The following is a 24,646-nucleotide window of genomic DNA, read 5'->3' as shown; positions in this document are numbered from 1 at the left end:
GTGAACTAGAAAACCATGTATACCGACAATTTATTAAAGCCAGAAATGAATTAAGCGCAGTGCATGATACAGACCTACAGATTTGGGGATTGCATTACGCTAAACAAATCGGCCTGGACTTCAAAGCTTCATCTCATTGGCTTCTCACGTTCAAAAGAAAATGCAAAATTACGAGCAGGAAGATTATGAAATATGTAAGCAAGAACTACGCGAATAAACTGGAAGAACTTTAAGAGTGTTCCAAGACGTTAGTTACAGAAACTAACGTCAGATTCCAACAGTATGAAGACGCATATATTATCAACACAGATCAGTCCGATTTTAACTATGAAATCGACCCGCACGTTATCGTTAGTTGGAGAGGGCGACACGGAATGTACTGTAGACCAGCTGCATGCCACTTCACAGTAGTTATACCATACAATATGCTCTGAACAAAGCAGGGTTTCTTTTACCTACATTTTATTTATCTTTGCAGAAAAAAATGGTGTATTTGGGCCGCAAGTTCAGCAACAGGTGAATAGGGTACTTGTGCAAACACCGAATGTCATTGTGAATTGCAGTGCGTCAGGAAAAATGGAGAAAAGACTAGTGAAAGACTTTAATGAACGTGTGATTGCTCCTTAAGCGGATAAAGATTTTGCCTTACTCCTTGACAGGTATACAGGACAGAAGGATCAGGCATTGTGTAATTTTAGTGTGGGAGTAGACGTAATTACCATTCCTCCAGGTTGTACACCTCTTGTGCAACCGTTAGATGTGTTTGGATTTCGGCAAGGGAAAATTTTTTTGAAAAGATTCTATGATTTTCCGAAGCTGCACAGTTACACAGAGCAGTATTGGTTACGTGATCGTGTGTCATTTATCAAAGTTCAGGTACTCACACAATCAACTTCGCTCTCCAAAATTCCAGGACATGTTCAGGTTTGCTTGGACATATGCAGGATTTGACGGTCTACACACGGAAAAATTTGAAAACGTTAAAAGTATATGTTTTGACAGAGCACAGGGAAAACTGTGCGACTGTGAAACTGTTGCATTCATTTGTTGCAGTTTATGTGACAAACTCTTATGTTTTCATCACTTTTTTGGCAGTGATTATCACATCCACAAGAAAACCTAAATCGGGCAAGGTAGAAGACAATTTTTACCCATTCGCCAAGTGTACAAGTTAGGTGGCTCGACAACATATTCCTGTTATGTGACGCACATGCCGTCACCAGTGTCGTATAGAATATATCAGACGTGTTTTCCTGTGGAGGAATCGGTTGACCTATGACCTTGCGATCAAATGTTTTCGGTTCCCATTGGAGAGGCACGTCCTTTCGTCTGCTAATCGCACGGTTTTGCGGTGCTGTCGTAAAACACAGACACTAAACTTATTACAGTGAACAGAGACGTCAATGAATGAACGGAGCCGCGGGTGATTAGCCGAGCGCTGCAGTCATGGATTGCGCGGCTGGTCCCGGCGGAGATTCGAGTCCTCCCTCGGGCATGGGTGTATGTGTTTGTCCTTAGGATAATTTAGGTTAAGTAGTGTGTCAGCTTAGGGACTGATGACCTTAGCAGTTCAGTCCCATAAGATTTCACACACATTTGAACACTTTTGAATGAACGGACAGATCATAACTTTGCGAAAATAAAGAAAGTAAACTTTTCACTGGAGGGAAGACTTGAACCAAGGACCTCTCACTCCGCAGCGATGTTGCCTATCTTGCGCATGGACTACTCAGTTTGTATATTTTTCTTATTTTTTTCATAGTTCCACGCAACTTCTTCCTGTTTTCTCGATCGATCTGTGTTCAATTTTTCAAGGCCTATCCACTGTGCCAACTTATAACTAAATCTGAGGGGGGTGCGATGGGGAGATTCCCTTGTGAGCAATATGGGACTTACCATCTCAGGTTATCAGTCCCCTAGAACTTAGAATTACTTAAACCTAACTAACCTAAGGACATCACACACATCCATGCCCGAGTCAGGATTCGAACCTGCGACCGTATCGGTCGCGCGGTTCCAGACTGTAGCGCCTAGAACCGCTCGGCCACAATGGTCGGCTCGAAATCGAGACTCATCTGAGCAGACAGCGGTTCTCCAGTCGTCTAGGATCTAACTGATATGGCCACGTTCCAGGAAAGACGCTGTAGGCGATGTCGTGCAGTTAGCAAAGGCGTCGGTCCTCTGCTGTCATTTCCCGTTAACGCCAAATTTCTACATCGATACTCTGCAAGCCACCTGTGGGTGTGTGGCGGAGGGTACCTTGAGAACCTCGGTTCTCCCTTCTGTTCCAGTCTCGTATTGATCGTGGAAAGAAAGATAATCGGTATGCCTCTGTGTGGGCTCTAATCTCTCTGATTTTATCCTCATGGTCTCTTCGCAAGATACACGTAGGAGGGAGCAATATACTGCTTGACTCCTCGGTAAAGGTATCGTCTCGAAACTTCAACAAAAGCCCGTACCGAGCTACTGAGCGTCTCTCTTGCAGAGTCTGGAGTTTATCTATCATCTCCTTAACGCTTTCGCTATTACTAAATGATCCTGTATCGAAGCGCGCTGCTCTCCGTTATCTAGCTCTTCTATAAACCCTATCTGGTACGGATCCCACACCGGTGAGCAGTATTCAAGCAGTGGGCGAACAAGTGTACTGTAGGCTATTTCCTTTGTTTTCGGACTGCATTTCCTTAGGATTCTTCCAAACAATCTCAGTCTGGCCTCTGCTTTACCGACGATTATTTTTATACGATCATTCCACTTTAAATCACTCTTAATGCCTACTCCCAGGTAATTTATGGAATTAGCTGCTTCAAGTTGCTGACCTACTAAATGATAAAGAATACGTCCCAACGGATACGTCCGTCGTACCACCCACATCGATTTTTTACGCTTACTTGACGTAGTTTTGATTGTGAGCACTGACAACTTTACGCAAACACCGCTGCTCTCTGTCGTTAAGTGAAGGCTTTAGGCCACTGCATTGTCCTTAGTGATAGGTAATGGCCTGAAGTGTGGTATTCTGGTCACACTCGGTTATCAGAATATTGAATTCCCGAACTATTCCCGAATCGGGACCCTTTTCGCATGGATATCTGTTTACAAATGATAGCTCTGCCAATACGCTGCCCTTTTATAGCTCGTGTACGCGATACAACCGCCATCTGTATGTACATATCGCTATCCCATGCCTTTTGTTACTCAGGTGTTTCTTCTTCTGTAGTGGTCAATCCAAGGATTGGTTTGCAACAGCTACAATGGCAGCTTGTCTCCATTCTGTGCGTCTTTCAGCTTTTCTCTTCATTTCTTTATAGGTGTTACATCCCACATCTTTCTCGATTTTATCCATGTACCTCAGTCGTGGTCTTCCTCTTGGGCTTTTTCCCTCGACATATCCCTCTATGATTGTATTCAGGAGTCCTTTATGTCTTAATAGATGGCCTGTAAATTGCACTCTTCTTTTAACAATGAAACTCCAGAAGCTTCTCTTCTCACCTGCTCTTTCCAGAACCACTTCGTTTGTGACCTTGTCGATACATTTTATTTTGAGCATGCGTCTATAGCACCACATTTCAAAAGAATTTAGCTTCTGGTCTTCCTCTGTCCCGAGAGTCCATGTTTCACACCCATAGCATGCCACACTCCACACATATGATTTCAAAAATCTTTTCCTGGTTTCAAGGCTGATGCTCTTAGATGATAAGATGTTTTTCTTCTTGTTAAAAGCAGCCTTTGCTTGAGCTATTCTACTTCTCACTTCTGCCTTGCTCCTTCCATCCCTGGTAATATTACTGCCCAGATAAGTAAATTTATCAACTTGTTCAAGCAGTTCATTGCCTACATGAACTTGGACTTTCACTTGATCTTCTTTGTCGCATGCCATTACTATTGTTTTTGGTTTATTACTTCTCATATTGTATTCTTCCCCCATAACTTTATCCATTCTATTCGGTAGGACTACAAGATCTTCTTCACTTTCTGCCAGGACAGCTACATCATCGGCATATCTTATCATATCTATTCGTTGGCCATGAATTGCTACACTTGTCTGTGAATTTTCCCTTACTTTTTTCAGCGCCTCTTCAATGTATAGGTTAAAGATAACAAGGGATAGTGCGCAACCTTGTCGGACACCATTCCGTATCTGCACCTCTTCTTGTTTTGTCTGTCTCGTTTTTGTACAGGTTCCATATCATTTTTCTATCTTTATAGTCTATTCCTACTTTTTTGAGTACCTCAAACATCTTATCCCATTTAACATTACCAAAGGCTTTCTCTACGTCTACGAAAGTTATGTATGTTGTCAGGTTCTTATCTAGTCGTTTCTCTAATATTAGTTTTAGAGCAAATATTGCTTCTCTGGTTCCTCTATCTTTCCGGAATACAAACTGGTCTTCGGAGAGTGTAGCTTCGACTTTTTGTTCTATGCGTTTTACACTAGGGTGTAGTCTACATTTATACTCGGCAAGCCGTCTTTTTCTGTGTGATGGAGGTTATCGTACGTACCACTCTCGCCCCCTTCCGCGCCTTTCCTATTTGACTCGCGAATGGTACGCGGGAAGTAGGATTGCAGGTAAGAATCCGTGTGAGCTCGAACCTCTGAATTTAACCTTCTCACGAAATACAAGGAGATCGCACGATAATGGTACAGTCTTTCAGGGGTGATGAGAAGGATAAATGTATTTATTTGAGGCAAGGGACCCTGATCCGTAAATGACCGTGTCGAAAGTTATAAGCGACAATCGTTCTGACACCTCTGACGGTGCACCTCATCTGCTGATAGTTGTTTGCATTCCATATTTTGAGAGGTGTTAGAATGGACCAAAACAACAACAAAATGTCTATAAATATGGGTCGTAAAATGCATAGCTCAAGAGCTATGAGCACTTGTTCAGTAGAAAAGATATATTTCACGTTATTGAAGATGAATAAGTGCCCACAGCGAGTCTTTCTAATGTGTTTGTAGGGTGCGATTCTTCTGCAAAACTTGGAATTCTCAGCAAATTACATTTTTCTTGAAAAATTAGAAAAATATCAGGGAATTTCAGGAATTTTGTAAAATTCTCTGTTTTTAACCTAACATTCGAATTTAATTTTTTGAACTTTATAAATTACAAATTTTAAAATACTTAATATTCCAGAGTGTGTTGGTTATTTGAATGTTAGTCGATATAAATCATCGATATTTAAAAACTGAGGGTTAAACTGCAGCTAAGAGGAAAGAAAAGTCCTCCCGCAACCTGCCCTCACCCCTGTCACCTCCCTCTGTTAATTTTCAGAAACTTCGTATGTCATCATTTTCATGTCCATACCAAGAATTCTCAGGACTTAAGTTTGATTAGTCACCCTGGTTTGGTTGAAATCGTTCCAGTGTCTTAGGACGAGATGTGGAAGATACATATATTAAAAAATAGTTCTCTATAACTGAGCGGTTATGGTCTTACAAAATACACCTACTCGAACGGGTAAAACCAAACAATAACGCTTCTCAAACACGGAGATGTGTGTCTTCTGCCTATCTGATTTATCTGTAAAACTCTGCACTTGTGTGTACAACGGCTATTTGAATATTAATGAATTTAACGAATAGAAAAGCTCAAGTTACTGTAGAAACAGTACCGTGTAACGAACAATTATGACCATCAGGATTCACAAGAATCATAAATAAGGTATTACTTGGCAAAAAGCTAAACATTTGCCTAAGACAATGTATGTTAAGAAACGCAGTATTTTCATTGGCGTATTTCCCTAAATGCAAGTTTTTGTGTCGTCTGTCGCACGTTCGCAAAAATGGAGGTTGAATGAAGTGATTACAACACAGTGGAATGGAACGGTACGCGCGCAGTTGGCATGACCAAAATGTGGACACGATACATTATTTTCGCTTTATCCGCACGGCGTTAGTCAAAATCATAAGCTACGGTGATAACTTACCCAAATCGTTGCCATGAGCTGTCCCATTAAACTGTATTTTAATTACACCACTGAAACTTCACTTTGTATTCGAGCCAAGGTACTTCGTTTGTTAGATTCAAGAGGACCAGTGAATTAATGATTAAGCCTCATGAAACAAACAAAAATACTTAACTGTGAGAAAGAACAACTACAATAAGGAGAGATCATTCGTTGCTGGTTGTTGGTTGATTTGGGCGAAGGGACGAAACAGCCAGGTCATGGGTCACATCCTTTTAGGGAAGGAAGTCGGCCGTGCCCTTTTAAAGGAACCATCCCGGCACTTGCCTGAAGCGATTTAAGAAAATCACGGAAAACCTAAATCAGGATCGCAGGACGTGGGTTTGAACAGTCGTCCTCGCGAATGCGAGTCCTGTGTGCTAACCACTGCGCCACCTCGCTCGGTAGATCATTCGAAAGCGTATCTTTGTATATAAAGGGTGTCTCAGGAGGAATCGTCAATTTTCAGGGATATGACAGGAATGATCATTCGAAGCAAAAAAGTACAGTCAAGATGGCCTTTACAATGCGTATGTTATGAGTTATAAGCACGTCTTCATCTTCGATACTGTGAAGTAAATCTTTTCTACTCTGTGACCTTTGCTATCCATATTTTCGGAGGAGGTAATATGGACCAAAGTTCAGTGGAAGAGACGGATTTCACAGTAGCGAAGATGAACAAGTGCTCATAGTTCTTAAGGCATGCTCTTTGGAGCCCATGTTTACTAGAGATTTTTTCTTGTTTAATCCATAATATCACCTCTCAAAATGTAGAAAGCAAAGATCTTGCAGCAGAAGAGGTATCAGAACGATTTTCGCTTATAACTTTCGACTCGGTCGTTTCCAGACCAAGGTCCCTACCTCAAATCGATACATTTGCTCTTCCCCAATGTCCATGGAAGTTTGTAACATAATCGCAGAACCAGGCTGTACACGACAGATATATGCGAGGTGTAAACGATAACCGTTTCCATTGTACCGCAGTTCAAAATGGTTCTGAGCACTATGGGACTTAACTGCTGAGGTCATCAGTCCCCTCTAACTTAGAACTACTTAAACCTAGCTAACCTAGGGACATCACACACATCCATGTCCGAGGCAGGATTCGAACCTGCGACCGTAGCGGTCTCGCGGTTCCAGACTGTAGCGCCTAGAACCGCACGGCCACTCCGGCCGACGTGTGCCGCAGTCGTATAGGTGAAGTCAAGGCGATCAGTTGTTGGCCCATCAAGCCGGGAAGCAGCCTCAAATTGACCTCCAAAATCCACGTAAGGTGGAGCGCATGGTGTTTTTACGTACTTTACGTCAAAATATTGTGAATTTTGACAGCACAAATTAACAGTCAGATCATTTCGTTTGTCTGGTCTCCATGCTTCCAAACGTCCTGCCCTTGTAAGAGCTCAGTTTATGTCTAATTGTAAGCGTAATTACTTTTTGCATAATGTTTACAAGGAATCTTTTCCTTTCATTTCCCTCACCGGAAAGTTTAAATTATTGATGTTAAGGAAATAGCCGTCTAAGGCGGTGGTGGCGTTTAAGAGAGCCCGAGGATACTGAAAATGTGGTGCGGCACGCATCGCCGTAGCTTGCGGCTTTTGTAGGTCAAATTGAAGCTGTTTCGTGGCTTGATGGACCGCAAGTGCCTAGTGTCAAATTGTGGGTTTCGATTTCCCTTGCACCATTGTGGTACCGTACGTTGAAAGCAATTGTCGTTTACATTGTGTGTAAAATTATGGCGTAACGTCCCGTCAATGACAATGATGTTAGAGCTGAACGTATACTTACCTCACAGATAGGGGGAGGCTGTCGTATTAATTATTATTCAGCCTGGAACCCAATTCGGGGAGTGATTTTATCTGCATTAACTGCGAGACGGGAGTCTAGCTTGAGACGAGTACAACCATCCGCTACGTTTTTCCGGAGCTGAGTAGCCTTGAAATGGAGTTGTGTCAGAGATAGAAGGCGGAAGCGTGAAGCGTTCTGCTCACAAGGAAACGTTGGCCTCATGTCTGCGTTCCACACCTGATGGGTGTGAGCGGGTAGTGGTGTAAGTGTGACGTGCACATGCGGGCATAGCCTGCCGACAGTCACCGGTAATTAACGAGATCAGTACCTAACGTTCGCCAATGACCTTACCGCAGTGGTAACACCAGTTCTCGTCAGATCACCGAAGTTCAGCGCTGTCGGGCTTGGCTAGCACTTGGATCGGTGACCACCCGGATCTATTGAGCGCCTTCGACAAGCGCGGTGCACTCAGCCCTCGTGAGGCCAATTGAGGAGCTACTTGACTGAGAAGTAGCGGCTCCGGTCACGAAAACTGACAAAGGATGGGACAGCAGCGTGTTGACCACATGCCCCTCCATATCCGCATCCAGTGACGCCCATCGGCTGAGGATGACACGGCAGTCGATTGGTACTGTTGGGCCTTCCGAGGCCCGTTCGGATGGGGAGAGTCGGAGTATATAATGTCCTGTAGTTTCAGAAGGACCTCAATTCCGAGGGGAGTTATGAAACTGACTACGTTGGGTTAAAATTTGAATTTACAAACAATTACAGAATTTATGTAAGCGACAACTCTATACATGCATGAGAGCTCGTTTGAGAATTCAAGAGGTTATAAAATGTTTGAAAATTAATTATTGTGACACTGGACACTTTCCAATAATTCAAAATCAAAATTAATTTGCCAGTTGAAACAGGTAACGCGGTAATGGTAGAGAAACATTACTTCGGTCTAATGTTCACTATCTTCAAGTTTCAGTAACCATTTCTTTGTAATAAACAGAACTCTTTACGCCATGCATAACAACTGAACACTAATTATGTCACAATTGACAACAATCAGAACAGGCAACGCAAAAGTGCGAGAACCAAGATTACCGAACACACAATTAAAAATATGCTAGTAAAATTACATAATACTGCTCAATTATACACTCCTGGAAATTGAAATAAGAACACCGTGAATTCATTGTCCCAGGAAGGGGAAACTTTATTGACACATTCCTGGGGTCAGATACATCACATGATCACACTGACAGAACCACAGGCACATAGACACAGGCAACAGAGCATGCACAATGTTGGCACTAGTACAGTGTATATCCACCTTTCGCAGCAATGCAGGCTGCTATTCTCCCATGGAGACGATCGTAGAGATGCTGGATGTAGTCCTGTGGAACGGCTTGCCATGCCATTTCCACCTGGCGCCTCAGTTGGACCAGCGTTCGTGCTGGACGTGCAGACCGCGTGAGACGACGCTTCATCCAGTCCCAAACATGCTCAATGGGGGACAGATCCGGAGATCTTGCTGGCCAGGGTAGTTGACTTACACCTTCTAGAGCACGTTGGGTGGCACGGGATACATGCGGACGTGCATTGTCCTGTTGGAACAGCAAGTTCCCTTGCCGGTCTAGGAATGCGTTCGATGACGGTTAGGATGTACCGTGCACTATTCAGTGTCCCCTCGACGATCACCAGTGGTGTACGGCCAGTGTAGGAGATCGCTCCCCACACCATGATGCCGGGTGTTGGCCCTGTGTGCCTCGGTCGTATGCAGTCCTGATTGTGGCGCTCACCTGCACGGCGCCAAACACGCATACGACCATCATTGGCACCAAGGCAGAAGCGACTCTCATCGCTGAAGACGACACGTCTCCATTCGTCCCTCCATTCACGCCTGTCGCGACACCACTGGAGGCGGGCTGCACGATGTTGGGGCGTGAGCGGAAGACGGCCTAACGGTGTGCGGGACCGTAGCCCAGCTTCATGGAGACGGTTGCGAATGGTCCTCGCCGATACCCCAGGAGCAACAGTGTCCCTAATTTGCTGGGAAGTGGCGGTGCGGTCCCCTACGGCACTGCGTAGGATCCTACGGTCTTGGCGTGCATCCGTGCGTCGCTGCGGTCCGGTCCCAGGTCGACGGGCACGTGCACCTTCCGCCGACCACTGGCGACAACATCGATGTACTGTGGAGACCTCACGCCCCACGTGTTGAGCAATTCGGCGGTACGTCCACCCGGCCTCCCGCATGCCCACTATACGCCCTCGCTCAAAGTCCGTCAACTGCACATACGGTTCACGTCCACGCTGTCGCGGCATGCTACCAGTGTTAAAGACTGCGATGGAGCTCCGTATGCCACGGCAAACTGGCTGACACTGACGGCGGCGGTGCACAAATGCTGCGCAGCTAGCGCCATTCGACGGCCAACACCGCGGTTCCTGGTGTGTCCGCTGTGCCGTGCGTGTGATCATTGCTTGTACAGCCCTCTCGCAGTGTCCGGAGCAAGTATGGTGGGTCTGACACACCGGTGTCAATGTGTTCTTTTTTCCATTTCCAGGAGTGTATTACACGCTATTACTTCGTCAAAAAAATTATTTTTGTAATTAAAAAGTTTCTTTCTCAAAAAGAACTTGAATGTAGTGCCCTGTGCAGAACTGCAACAACATTTTCAGTCAAATTGTAAAGTTTCTCTTTTGACTGAAATAACAAAATTTAAGAGCCACTTTCTGGTATTCTGATTATTTTTATATTTGACTGTATCTGTGTTAATAACGTGACGACCGGTTATTGTAATGATAGGAACAGGTTCCTACTGTTGGTAGTAATGACTTAGGAAAAGAATTCCAGTTGAAAAAAACTGATTCTACTACGCTAACAAGTCTGTTACATTTCTAAACTTCTGAAATAGCACAGTGTTACTTTGAGGTGGAGTTACTGTAGGCACTACATAATGGTTTGACGACAACAATTATTAGGCAAATGCTCTTCTTTCATTCACGAGCAAAATTTAATAATCTTGGCCACTCAGTACTCTTCTTCCATTAATATTCTTGAAACGCTCCTCAAATAAATATTGTACTGTGTTCCACGCCACTGACTGTTCGTTATCTTCACAGTGCCTTGCCTAGCATTTTATCACTGCAAAGTTAACACGTACAGGGCGTTAGAGGTATAGGAGCAGGTACTGTGATCATTGGTACCGTAGTACTGAAGTGGGTTAGTATTTTTTTTCTCTGCATCTAACATCTTAGTTTTCAGTACGGTTGTAACTGCATCACTAAGTGGACTTCGCCTGCCGTTAAGACTACTGTTTTGCGTCCATACTTCAAAATCCGACCTGCTGCCCAGGGGATAATAAACATTAACGGTATGCTCTTGCCATACGTACTCGGAGGCCCTAACGAACCTAAAAACATACTATTCCTAATACCTATAATTATTAGTCTGCAAATGAAGTAAATACTGATGTAATTTTGGTCAGTACACTGCCCTCAGCCACTAGTAAAATATCTGCACTTATAGCCCTAATACTATGTATATTTTGCACGCACTTACACAGTTTATCACGCCCGACCTCATATATTGTTAACTTGTGTCTCTTCTCTCTGTTTGCGCCCTCGTGTACCAAAGATTTTAGTACCATACCCACACTATTTTAGGTTAGAGAGTTATTGCTTACCAGCGTGACTACCAAATTCTTTACAACAATGTCTTAATATAGTTTGTAGTAATTACTTTACAGTCCTTCAAATAATTAGTATTGAAAAGAAAATGATAAAATATGTACATTTATAATCTCAATATAATATCGAAAATGCAAAAGGAAATAATTACAAAGGACTGTATTGTTGTGTTATACAGATGTTTTAGGGTACAGAGATCCCTTCATAGGCCCGATACGATACGTTGTGATTTCAGACAAAGAAGAATCCCATTAATTTAAGAGAGTAGCTTTCATTATAGCAGATGGAGAAAAATTTGTTAATACAGTATTAGTTAACTAGGAGAGCGCATGGAAAGGTCCTAGAACTAGTCTCGCTTATAAACGGTAGCAATGCCCACATAGTACTAGACTCAGGAAGCTGGCTGAAGCAGCGAAGTTCTAAATTACAATTAGACTGTATCTCGCAGGCATATGTTGGATGTCGGCGGTGGAGGCCTGTTTATCTGTAGCTTTAACAAAGACATTAATATGTTCCGAGGTTAGTGCAAATTCCGAATGAGAAATATCTGGGTGAAGATAGGTGCTGAAGGAGAATCGAATATGATCATTCGACGCTTTCATCGACCCACTGCCTCAGGAACAGTAGTGGCGGACCTTTTGAAGGAAAACGTGGAGAAGATTCCTTGTAGACTTCCTGATCATGTTGTACTGCATAGAGAATTCTACTTACCACCAATAGACTGAGAGACTCATGCGACGAAGGCGGCTTTGTGAGACAGGGAATCGTGATAAATTGTTCAAAATGTCGTATCCAAAAATTACCTTCAGTACATGATCAGAAAAACGGCTCATGAAGGTAACATGTTAGACAGATATGGTCACCAACAGGCCAGATCTTTTTGACTCAGAGTAGAACAGGAAATCAGCGATCATAAGGTTTTTACAGCATCACTGAATTCGTCCGTAAATAGGAATATAAAGATAAGTAGATTAGCAACAGCAACAAAAACCAGATTTCAGGCCACTTGAGCGGTGAACATGAAAAATTTGACTTCGGGATCGAAATGTTGAGCGTCGATGAATAAAGCTAAAGATTATTGCACAAACGCCGTAGCGTGTCGGAAAAAGTTGTGAGGCATTGGAAACAACCGCTGTGTTTCGACACCCATATTACAAAATTATTACGAAAGAAAAGAGAGTTTCAATGCAAATTTAAACGTAACCAAAGCATCACACTAACCACAATTAGGCTACAGAGAGTAACGTACGAAACTGTCTCGTCCCAGACTTGAGTGTTGCTTGAGATTGAGCGACAGGGCTCGGGAAGAAAGAAAATAGTCGATTGGCCCGAGAGGGAGACTTGACCTGACTGTGTTTTAGAAGTTTACTTATTACAGAAAGTAAGGCTTGGAATAAGTGCTGAAATGACACACTGTGAGTGTTTTATAACTTCTGACTTTATTCAGATAACACTGTCGACACTGATATACTGACTTCAAAGCAGTCGTACCCACGAAAAGACCATGTCTTTCCACAGAGAGGGTGACTAACTTGCACCGTTCGTCTACTTAGAACGAAACTGTGAGTACTAACTGGGCCCATACACATGACTCGACACGCGTTAGATCCCAGCTAAACGACTAGGATTCCAACTGGGCTGCAACCACTGCCGATAACTCAACTTTGACGTCCTGGGTCGGTGTGCCACGAAGCTTGTAGCGATCGGACAGTTCCACACACGCTCCGACACTGCGCAGGGACCGCCAGCAGACCCAGCCGACTGCACCGCACAGAGATATCCTCCCTGGTCCGCACCAAACGACTGACTGCCCACAGACACCCTAGCCGGCAACTACATGCACAAGACCAAGGATGGTACACGGTGCAAAGTCACATGTAGAAGGAGGAAGAACCACAGCATAACCGCAACAACAGTGGGAAACCAAACACAGGTAGACGGCCAAGTTCAAGTAAAAGCATAGTTCGGAGTGAGCACGGCTCAACAACATTCGCCATCTGCACGATCTACAGTCATTGCCTGCATTACTGCCTGTGGAGGGTACACCACGTACAAATTTGGGCGTTTCCACATGGATCGATACCTGGCACCTATGAACCGCTTTTGCTATTGATTATTAAACATAATCATTTCATGTACACCACATGCACTGTTGCAACAATAAGTCTTGAGTGAATTAGAAACCTCTAAAAGAGATACCATTTTTTTTCCCGAACTGAGCAACACCTTGTAGCAAGTAGCCACTGTGAACGCAATGTTGATTCGAGTAAGCTGCCTGCTCTGCAAGAAAAAGGCGGGCCTCGTTTCCCCTACACCTCTCGTCCCACCGAAAGCAACCATTGCACTAGGAGGCGATCGCGTGCTTACGTTCCAGGCATCCTCTGCAAAAGGGCCTTTTTATATTGTGGGTTTAGTACTCTAATTGTCCTCGATGATGTATAAATATACAGTCTTTGACATTTGTGGCTTCCTCTATAGCTGAATGTTATGCCCTATCATTCTCTTCTTTTAGTTAATCCTTTCCAGTGTGTATTATTATGGCGGCTCTATTAGAAGGATGTACACAGTAGTAGGCGGATTGTGGGGTGATGCGTAGTAGCATGACGCACCGGCTGACAGCGCCATTCGGTCGCACATGTCTGTAGCGCGCACATTGGCACGCGTGTAGAATATTTAGCATTGCGTTGAGTGTTTATGTAGGCATGATGAGGCTATTTAGTTGCTGCAGTAGTCCGGATTAAATTAATTGGCATTTGACAGCGAGCGGCTGGACTGCACCCGCCGGTAACACAACAAAGGTAACAGTGCTAGCGGTTGTCGGCTCCCATGGTTTGCCACTTCCGCTGCCCAAAGCATTGTGTCTGCGAGATCACATATGGAATACTTTCCTCGGTCCGAAAATTTTGTGTGTTTCAAGAAAAAGCACACACCCAGTCCCAATTCAAATTCTACATCTACATCTATACTCCGCGAGCCACCTTACGGTGTGTGGCGGAGGGTACTTATTGTACCACTATCTGATCCCCCCTTCCCTGTTCCATTCACGAATTGTGCGTGGAAAGAACGACTGCTTGTAAGTCTCCGTATTTGCTCTAATTTCTCGGATCTTTTCGTTGTGATCATTACGCGAGATATATGTGGGCGGTAGTAATATGTTGCCCATCTCTTCCCGGAATGTGCTCTCTCGTAATTTCGATAATAAACCTCTCCGTATTGCGTAACGCCTTTCTTGAAGTGTCCGCCACTGGAGCTTGTTCAGCATCTCCGTAACGCTCTCGCGCTGACTAAATGTCCCTATGACGAATCGCGCTGCTTTTCGCTGGATCATGTCTATCTCTTCTATTAATCCAACCTGGTAAGGGTCCCATACTGATGAGCAATACTCAAGAATCGGACGAACAAGCGTTTTGTAAGCTACTTCTTTCGTCGATGAGTCACATTTTCTTAGAATTCTTCCTATGAATCTCAACCTGGCGCCTGCTTTTCCCACTATTTGTTTTATGTGATCATTCCACTTCAGATCGCTCCGGATAGTAACTCCTAAGTATTTTACGGTCGTTACCGCTTCCAATGATTTACCACCTATGGCATAATCGTACTGGAATGGATTTCTGCCCCTATGTATGCGCATTATATTACATTTATCTACGTTTAGGGAAAGCTGCCAGCTGTCGCACCATGCATTAATCCTCTGCAGGTCCTCCTGGAGTACGTACGAGTCTTCTGATGTTGCTACTTTCTTGTAGACAACCGTGTCATCTGCAAATAGCCTCACGGAGCTACCGATGTTGTCAACTAAGTCATTTATGTATATTGTAAACAATAAAGGTCCTATCACGCTTCCCTGCGGTACTCCCGAAATTACCTCTACATCTGCAGATTTTGAACCGTTAAGAATGACATGTTGTGTTCTTTCTTCTAGGAAATCCTGAATCCAGTCACAAACCTGGTCCGATATTCCGTAAGCTCGTATTTTTTTCACTAAACGTAAGTGCGGAACCGTATCAAATGCCTTCCTGAAGTCCAGGAATACGGCATCAATCTGCTCGCCAGTGTCTACGGCACTGTGAATTTCTTGGGCAAATAGGGCGAGCTGAGTTTCACATGATCTCTGTTTGCGGAATCCATGTTGGTTATGATGAAGGAGATTTGTATTATCTAAGAACGTCATAATACGAGAACACAAAACATGTTCCATTATTCTACAACAGATTGACGTAAGCGAAATAGGCCTATAATTATTCGCATCTGATTTATGACCTTTCTTGAAAATGGGAACGACCTGCGCTTTCTTCCAGTCGCTAGGTACTTTACGTTCTTCCAGCGATCTACGATAAATTGCTGATAGAAAGGGGGCAAGTTCTTTAGCATAATCACTGTAGAATCTTAAGGGTATCTCGTCTGGTCCGGATGCTTTTCCGCTACTAAGTGATAGCAGTTGTTTTTCAATTCCGATATCGTTTATTTCAATATTTTCCATTTTGGCGTCCGTGCGACGGCTGAAGTCAGGGACCGTGTTACGATTTTCCGCAGTGAAACAGTTTCGGAACACTGAATTCAGTATTTCTGCCTTTCTTCGGTCGTCCTCTGTTTCGGTGCCATCGTGGTCAACGAGTGACTGAATAGGGGATTTAGATCCGCTTACCGATTTTACATATGACCAAAACTTTTTAGGGTTCTTGTTTAGATTGTTTGCCAATGTTTTATGTTCGAATTCGTTGAATGCTTCTCTCATTGCTCTCTTTACGCTCTTTTTCGCTTCGTTCAGCTTTTCCTTATCAGCTATGATTCGACTACTCTTAAACCTATGATGAAGCTTTCTTTGTTTCCGTAGTACCTTTCGTACATGATTGTTATACCACGGTGGATCTTTCCCCTCGCTTTGGACCTTAGTCGGTACGAACTTATCTAAGGCGTACTGGACGATGTTTCTGAATTTTTTCCATTTATGTTCCACATCCTCTTCCTCAGAAATGAACGTTTGATGGTGGTCACTCAGATATTCTGCGATTTGTGCCCTATCACTCTTGTTAAGCAAATATATTTTCCTTCCTTTCTTGGCATTTCTTATTACACTTGTAGTCATTGATGCAACCACTGACTTATGATCACTGATACCCTCTTCTACATTCACGGAGTCGAAAAGTTCCGGTCTATTTGTTGCTATGAGGTCTAAAACGTTAGCTTCACGAGTTGGTTCTCTAACTATCTGCTCGAAGTAATTCTCGGACAAGGCAGTCAGGATAATGTCACAAGAGTCTCTGTCCCTGGCTCCAGTTCTGATTGTGTGACTATCCCATTCTATACCTGGTAGATTGAAGTCTCCCCCTATTACAATAGTATGATCACGAAACTTCTTCACGACGTTCTGCAGGTTCTCTCTGAGGCGCTCAACTACTACGGTTGCTGATGCAGGTGGTCTATAGAAGCATCCGACTATCATATCTGACCCACCTTTGATACTTAACTTAACCCAGATTATTTCACATTCGCATTCGCTAATAACTTCACTGGATATTATTGAATTCTTTACTGCTATAAATACTCCTCCACCATTGGCGTTTATCCTATCCTTGCGGTATATATTCCATTCTGTGTCTAGGATTTCGTTACTGTTCACTTCCGGTTTTAACCAACTTTCCGTTCCTAATACTATATGCGCACTATTTCCTTCAATAAGAGATACTAATTCAGGAACCTTGCCCTGGATACTCCTGCAGTTTACCAATATTACGTTAACTTTTCCTGTTTTTGGTCTCCGAGGACGGACATTCTTTATAAACGATGATAATGTCCTCTCTGGTAAGCCGTCAGGTATTTTATCGTTTCGCCCAAGGGGGGGTCCCTCTAACCTAAAAAACCCCCGTGTGCACGCCACACGTACTCTGCTACCCTAGTAGCTGCTTCCGGTGTGTAGTGCACGCCTGACCTGTCTAGGGGGGCCCTACAGTTCTCCACCCAATAACGGAGGTCGATGAATTTGCAACCATTATAGTCGCAGAGTCGTCTGAGCCTCTGGTTTAGACCCTCCACACGGCTCCAAACCAGAGGACCGCGATCGACTCTGGGCACTATGCTGCAGATATTAAGCTCAGCTTGCACTCCGCGTGCGATGCTGGTTGTCTTCACCAAATCAGCCAGCCGCCGGAAGGAACCAAGGATGGCCTCAGAACCCAAGCGGCAGGCGTCATTCGTTCCGACATGTGCTACTATCTGCAGCCGGTCACACCCAGTGCGTTCAATAGCTGCCGGAAGGGCCTCCTCCACATTACGGACGAGACCCCCCGGCAAGCACACCGAGTGCACACTGGCATTCTTCCCCGACCTACCCGCTATTTTCCTGAGGGGCTCCATAACCCGCTGATTTTATATTATAGAGATCTATACAATGCAACGGCCTTGCCGCAGTGAATACACCGGTTCCCGTGAGAACACCGAAGTTAAGCGCTGTCGGGCGTGGTCGGCACTTGGATGGGTGACCATCCAGGCCGCCATGCGCTGTTGCCATTTTTCGCTGTGCACTCAGCCTCGTGATGCCAATTGAGGAGCTACTCGACCGAATAGTAGCGCCTTCGGTCAATAATGCCATCATAACGACCGGGAGAGCGGTGAGCTGACCCCACGCCCCTCCTATCCGCATCCTCCACTGCGGATGGCACGGCGGTCAGATGGTCCCGGTAGACGGAGAGATCTATACAATACGTGAAATTCAGTATTTTTACATGATTTTGTAACAGATTGAGACTTTAAACTTGTTACGTGCCGCGCGGAGTGGCCGCGTGGCTTGAGGCACCATGTCTCGGATTACGCAGCCACTCCTCCAGGAGATTCGAATCCTCCTTCGGGGATGGGTGTGTGTGTTGTTCTTAGCATAAGTTAGTTTAAGTAATGTGTAAGTCTAGGGATCGATGACCTCTGCAGTCTGGTCCATTAGGAATTCACACACATTTGAACATTTGAACTTGTTGCGAGATGCATACGACGATTGTCCAGAAAGTAAGTTCCGATCGGTCGCGACGTGGAAACCACAAACGTTTTATTTGCAACAGTTCGGTACACCTTCCACCTGCTTCTGTACACAGTCACCGTTCCAACTTCGAGTTTTGTGATAGTGTTGTATCAAATTTCCAGTATCCTCTTCATTGAAAGCAGCCGCCTGTGCTTTCGGCCAATTGTCTGCACTAGTCTGCAGTTCGTTGTATGTGGAAAAATTTTGTCTCCACAGGCAGCGGTTCTTGTGAGCAGAGATGAGACTCAGGGGGAGCCAATTAAGGACTGTATTGTGGGTGATTAAACACTTCTCATCGGAAACGCTGCATGAGCGTCTTCATTGTCCCTGCAGTGTGCGGTCGAGAATTGGCTTGAAGAAGGAACTGCTCGACAGTTGTGTTGTGTGGGCCGCATGACACAGGCGACATCTCTAACCAGGTCCTCGTACTTGGCGGAAGACGCTATTCACTACGCATCTTTACGTGCTCACTGTTCGCTCAAAATTGAAAAGAGCGACGCGACACGATCGACGGGCATACTGGAGACACTGCCCAACATATCTGTGCAAAGCTTTACCGTATTTTCCCAGTCATTTCGCGACTGATAGGATCTTACTTTCTGGACAACCCTCATATTTAGAAGCTTACAAGAAAAAAAAGCCTTTTTCCTAAGCTTATACGAGGGCGCGCTGAAAAATAACGCTTACGAATTTGTGAAAACTCTTAACGCTTTTTAAATGAAACAAATATAATTGATGTTCTGCATTTTTATTCTTCGTATTTATTTCACCCAGCAGTTACTTTCGATGGGGATGCACTGTCCTTAGACAAGTGTTGAAACTTCCGAGCATGTCAGCAGTGTCAAAGATTGCTCGAGAACATCATCTTGTATCTCATCGCATTCGGAACTGTTTTCGACTGCGAAATGTATGGGAGTCAAAGCCCCAGAGTAAGAGGTGATTTAATTGAGGCCCTTTATGCAAGCCCCTGAGACCTTTCCGTGCCTATTCCAAAAAGCAGTATGTCTGAAATGTTCTCCTCATCCATCCATAACAAAATCGCTGGGTGTCGCGGTTCTGACCTCCATCGCAGAGACGTCAAAAGAAGGGGTGAAACGTGAGTAAGAGGGGTCGTGACTACTTTCTGATCGTGTGACACATTCACGGTGGCCTTGGGCAGTATTGTAGTGAAATTTAGTGTCAATGTGACATCGTTAACTTGCCTTACGCCTCACATGAACTTCCCAGCTGTGGTCTTTTTTTCGCATGCGCCGCCAATGTCCTGCTTGAAGCTTCGTTGAGCTCGAAGGTGGAGTCGCAGGGCCCCATACTTGTGCACCATTACAGAGTGAGGTTGTAGGTACCTTTGAGCCAAATTTCAAACTTATGCGTCGCCGTGGGGGGCAATTGCGGTGTTTGGAAAAAGTAATTCCTCAGATTTGTTGCGGAGTTTAAGAAACGTAATTCGATATGATTTTTTTGGAAATTATGTTTGTGAGTGGAAATAGGAACCCGAATTTCAGTTGATATCCTAGTGTTAGATATGTTGTGTTAAGTGTGAACTTGTTTCTCAGGCATGAACTTCTTTTCCAGGCACAAAAATTCACCTGTTTCAAACAACATCGAGCGAGATGGCGCAGTGGTTAGCACAATGGACTCGTATTCGGGAGAACGTATGTTGAAACCCGAGTCCGGCCATCCTGGTTTAGGTTTTCCGTGATTTCCCTAAATCGTTCCTGGCAACTACCGCGATGGTTCCTTTGAAAGGGCACGGCCGATTTCCTTTCTCACCCTTGACACAATCCGAGCTTGTGCTTCGCCTCTAATGACCTCGATGTCGACGGGACGTTAAACCCAATCTTTCTTCCTTTCTTTGTTCCAAACAAATTAAGTCCAGCCCTAAATAAAATTAAGAGCAAATTTTTCACGTGTTTAGAGGCACTATGTAGTTCTATACCATATGAAAATTTCAGATATTTTTTACATAATTTTTGTAGAGAATAGAGAATTTAAAATGTAAAGTGAATTTCTGTAGCTGCAGAGAACAGAGCCTGTTTGATGTTTGCCTGTGGACAGTTCTTGTAGTGACAACGTCATAACAATGTATTTTGAACGCCACCTACCTTAAATAACACTATAACGTTAATTATGTCTGGCACAAAGCCAACATAAGTATCACGTTAGCAAGCGATCGATTACTTTTTCGAGTACACAAATTTTCCGAGAGAGGGCAGCAATTAGGAAATTCCCATTTGGATTGTTTATGTAGAATATTTTCGGAACTCGTTATTTTCATTCAACTTAAAACACTGTTGCTCCCATTAGATGCGAAGCGCGTACTGTGATTTGATTTCGGCGTGCTAAAGGATCTACAGCTGCTCATATTAATGGGCCTACAGAAATAAGTGGAGGAATGTTTAGACAGTGTTGTACGGTGCAGAGTCGACGATGTGGGCTAGTTGTCATACACACCTGCTGACAGGCCACTGCCCTTACCAAGGATGAGGTTCAGCGTTTCCCAGGGGAAATATTTGTCCACTATTGTCGGGTGCTTCATACAATTCAGACTTCCCATTCAGCGTCTGTTACCTCTTCTTCCTTCTGAAACAATGACCTCGTAGACAGTGGTTTGAAGATGACGAGGAACCCAAAACAACGGTTGCCTTCTGGTTCAAATGGTTCAAATGGCTCTCAGCACTATGGGACTTAACATCTGAGGTCATCAGTCCCCTAGACTTAGAACTACTTAAACCTAACTAACCTAAGGACATCACACACATCCATGCCCGAGGCAGGATTCGAACTTGCAACCATAGCAGCAGCGCGGTTCCGGACTGAAGCGCCTAGAACCGCTCGGCCACAGAGGCCGCCCCTGTGGTTCAAATTGACTTCTATGTGGAGGGTTAGTGCAACGTTACGAAAAGTGCTCATAAGGGGAGGGCGATTTAGCGGAAAACTGATGTGGGTTTGTAAGAAACGAAAGCAACTAATAAAGTTTTCTCTAACTAATATGTTATTTGTGACTGAGTGGCCCTTACTACTTGAATACGACTCGTAATTTCGTCCAGTCTGATTTCACTCGCTCGGTGTATCTGGTCAATAAGCATACCTCACTCATGTTACGGGTCGCAATTAGGAAATTTCCATTTTGGATGCAACAGAATTAACTGTGGGCTAAATTAGGTGAAACGCGGGGCCCCTGGCAGTGGCGTTTAATTATATTCGTGGAGACTGTCGTCGTAATTGCTAATAAATGTGTTGCGTTATTCGAACGGATGTGCTCGCTCAAGTGGTCCAAGCTCATATGAGGCAAATTGTAGTTTCCCATACACACTTTGCAATTATTATCAAAATTCATTGGGTAATGAACCGAAACAGTAACTGAGGCACATCTAATTTCCGTTCCGAAAGCAATGAATTCTGTCGTTCTAACTTAAACAGAGTTATTTTTTATATTTTATTTGTGTGCATATATAAATATAGAAAAAATTGCTCTTTTACCAGTAAATAATGAATTTACTGAACTATCTGTGTTCGTGTCCAGGAAATTTTGTTATTTGTAAAGTATCCGAGTCTTGTTTCGTCGAAATATTGCTTGCTCTGTGGACATTTGTGCTCCTGTGTTAGTACGTGCCATTTGTTGTTGAATACAGCTACTGTATCTTGAGAACCGTTTTTTTCTGTTCTTTGCTAATGTTGCCACTGCATGCGCTTTGGGTGCGGATGGGCATGTGGTGTGTTCTTTTGTTAGCTTTTTTTGCAGTAATACTCGATAAATGAGAAAAGCGTGCTTAATACAGCAGATTTTCGTATCTCGTTTCGCATACGCTTCAACGGAAGAAAATCTGCGTGTACCGCACCACGCGTGCCATCATTTGATACGCAGCGGCTGGTCTCTGAGGTCTCTATTGCAGAGAAAACCGCAAGCGGATTAGTTGCGGTTTCTACGAAGTGAATCTTGATGCACTGCATACAGATGTGAAACTTCATTTCCTCGGAACGAGTTTCAAAGATGCAGTTAGATTCTGTTAGTTGCAATTTAACAGAGAGGAGGATTTGGCTGTGTGGTTATTGAATTAAACTTGAGTTACATCCATGTTATTACTAACCCACACAGCTCATCTGTGTGGGCTCAACTCAGCGTCGCGATATGCTCAGTTATCTGCCTGTGTTATTTTCCTCGAGTTCTCTGGTGTCACACTGAAGAACGTACTTAATAAACGTACAGAATTTGTCCAAAAAGTTCCGAGACATTTTATTCCTGGCGTGTAGGCGACGTCGGCGCAGAAACTACGTTGGCAGGTTCAAACGCCAACCGACAACTGTAAACAACAGATGTGGCTCTGAGCACTGTGGGACTTAACTTCTGAAGTCATCAGTCCCCTAGAACTTAGAACTACTTAAACCTAACTAACCTAAGGACATCACATAAATCCAGGCCCGAGGCAGGATTCGAACCTGCGACACTAGCAGCAGCGCGATTCCGGACTGAAGCGCCTAGAACCGCTCGGCCACAGCATCTTCTTCTTCTCTAAACTGTTTATGGTGCATGTTTCGCTTCTATACATGGCTTTACTCCGTACAAATACTTTCAGAAAAGGCTTTCTGACACTTAAGTCTATATGCGATGTTAACAAATTTCTCTTATTCAGGATCGCTTTTCTTGCCATTGTCAGTCTCCATTTTGTATCCTCTCCACGTCGGCCATCATATTATTTGCTGCCCAAATAGCAAAACTCATATACTACTTTGATAAGTGCCTTGTTTCCTAATCTTATTCTCTTAGCATCACCTGATTGAATTCGACTACATTCCATTATCCGCGTTTTGCATTTGTTGATCTTCATCTTATATCCTCCTTTCAAGAACCTGTCCATTCCGTTCATCTAGTCTTCCAAGTCTTTGCTGTCTCTGACAGAATTACAATGCCATAGAGAAACCACCAAGTTTTTATCCTCCTCCATGGAATTTAATTCCCACTCGAAATTTTTCTTTGGTTTCCTTTACTGCTTGCTTAATTTACTGATTAAATAACACCGACAACAGCTACAACCCTGTTTCACTCCCTTCTCAACCGCTGCTTCCCCTTCATGTCCGTCGACTCTTATAGCTGGGATCTGGTTTCTGCACAAGTTGCAAATACCCTTCGCTCCCAGTATTTTATCCCTGCTACCGTCCAGAATTCCTCTCTGTCTACCAATGCTATAAACGTAGGTTTGCTTTGCTTGTCTTCTAAGATATGTCGTAGGGTCACTACTGCCTCACATGTTCTTATATTTCCCCAGAATCCAAACTGCTATTTCCCGACGAAGCTTTCTACCAGTTTTTCCATTCTTCTGTAAAGAATTCGCGTTAGCATTTTGCAGTCATGACTTATTAAACTGATAGTGTGAAGATTTTTCACACCTGTCAACTCCTGCTTTCTTTGGAACTGGAATTATTATATTCTTCTTGAAGTCTGAGTGTATTTCACTTGTCTCATACATCTCGCACACCAGATGGAAGAGTTGTCTTGGCTCTCCCAAGACTATCTGTAGTTCTCATGGAATGTCGTCTACTCCCAGGGCCTTGTTTCAACTTAAGTGTTACAGTGCTGTGTCAAATTCTTCTCGCAGTGTCTTATTCCAAACTTATCTTCGTCTATGTCCTCTTCCATTTGTATAATATTGCCTTCAAGCATATCTTCTTTGTACAGACATTCTATATACGTGTACTCCTTCCACCTTTCCCTTCTTTGCTTAGGATCATACAGATGCTTCTCTTTTCTCGAAACGCCTCTTTAATCTTCGTGTAGGCGGTATCTATCTTTCCCCTAGTGATATATGCTTCTAAATCCTTAGATTTGTCCTCTAGCCATTCCTGCTTACCCATTTTGCACTTCCTATCAGTCTCATTTTTTAGACGTCAGTTACTTTATATTAAAAAAAATATTGTTTATAATTAGTTCTACCAGATTCCATAAATGTTTTTAATTTTTCAGTTAAAATTACGTCTTAGTCGTAAATATCCCTTTCCACAAAGAACGTCATATTCAATATTTTCAGCTTCAAGACCTTAGTTACGTATCTGTACCTCTTGAAAACGTATCTTGTTGATATAAGTCAACGAGAGTTGACGAATTTAGTTTTTCTAACTTTTTTAGGGTGGGCTTCAAATACCCTCACCGTTGGTAATGCATATTATGGAAAATGCATTGGTATTGGTAGGGTTAAGTAATGCACTTGCGCCCAAAGTGTGTCTCTGTTGTTG

General features: G+C 43.7%; 1 pseudogene; it reads left to right on the top strand.

Moving 5' to 3' along the window:
- Positions 1-17,798: 17,798 nt before the first annotated feature.
- On the top strand, positions 17,799-17,916 carry LOC124726156 (annotated as a pseudogene).
- The last annotated feature ends 6,730 nt before the right edge of the window (positions 17,917-24,646 follow it).

The sequence above is a fragment of the Schistocerca piceifrons genome, chromosome 1 (assembly GCF_021461385.2).
Source record: "Schistocerca piceifrons isolate TAMUIC-IGC-003096 chromosome 1, iqSchPice1.1, whole genome shotgun sequence".
NCBI classification, from domain to species: Eukaryota; Metazoa; Arthropoda; class Insecta; order Orthoptera; family Acrididae; genus Schistocerca; species Schistocerca piceifrons.
The sequence above is the reverse complement of the archived record's forward strand: the minus strand, read 5'-3'. Positions and strand labels throughout refer to the sequence as shown.